This window comes from Pipistrellus kuhlii, unplaced genomic scaffold, assembly GCF_014108245.1.
Source record: "Pipistrellus kuhlii isolate mPipKuh1 unplaced genomic scaffold, mPipKuh1.p scaffold_m20_p_58, whole genome shotgun sequence".
NCBI classification, from domain to species: domain Eukaryota; kingdom Metazoa; phylum Chordata; class Mammalia; order Chiroptera; family Vespertilionidae; genus Pipistrellus; species Pipistrellus kuhlii.
In genome coordinates, this window is record NW_023425560.1 from 57,492 (window position 1) to 58,384 (window position 893).

Below are 893 nucleotides of genomic sequence, written 5' to 3' on the forward strand. Positions count from 1 at the left end.
CTGACGGCCGTCCACACAGACCCCCCGAGGCCGCACAGACGACGGCCCCGGCTCGCCGGCCCGGCCGCGCAGGAGCCGGACGGGAAGATGGGCCTGCAGGCGGAGCCGGGCCACTTGCTCACAAAGGTTTCTTGGAAACAGCAGTGGCTCCCACACACACTGCTGTTCCTGTGAGCGTGCGGCAGTTCCCTGTTGTTTTCGGTGAGTGGCTGCCATCACCCACACAGGAGCTCTTTGGTCCAGCGTGGGCCTCGGCCTCCACCGGGTGCTCAGCCCTGTCCCTGAGCCCGTTACTGCTTTGAAATGCAGGCGACATGGCTTGTGTCTGTCTGCACTCTGTTCTTGTTGGTCCTTTTCCTCTCCTTTTCGAACACGGGAAACATCCTAAGACCAGCACGCTTTCTGTCCACGCCGAAGGCCTCCCGGCTCGTAGGAACGAGACCATCCTGCCCCCTGCCCGTTGCCAGGACTGTGGCTCGGTCCTCGGAACATTCTCCTGACAGTGAGCAGGGACAGACTGGGATCTGACAGCCACCTCCTGCGTGCCAAGCGCCCCTGACCTCTGTCCCTCTGTGGGTCAGGGCCGGGCGCCTCCTGGCAGCCCTGAGGGAGGGAGGGAGGTCTCCTCCCTGAGCAGGCCGCCCGCCCGCCCGTGGTTCTGATTCCCTGGGGGCGCCCGCCCAGCTCTGGGCAGCTGGATGCGAAGGAGGCGGCTGTGTTCTAAGCAAGCGGCGCCCCAGGCCCTTCTTGCAGCCTGGCCCCGGCGCTCCCACCACCAGCAGGCTGCGGCTGCGGCGGCAACACGCTGGCTTTGGCACCACCTCCAGAGACACTGGGAAGGCCTGTTGGGAAAGCAGAGAGCAGCGGGGAGAGGAGAGGGCGGGAGGCCGGGA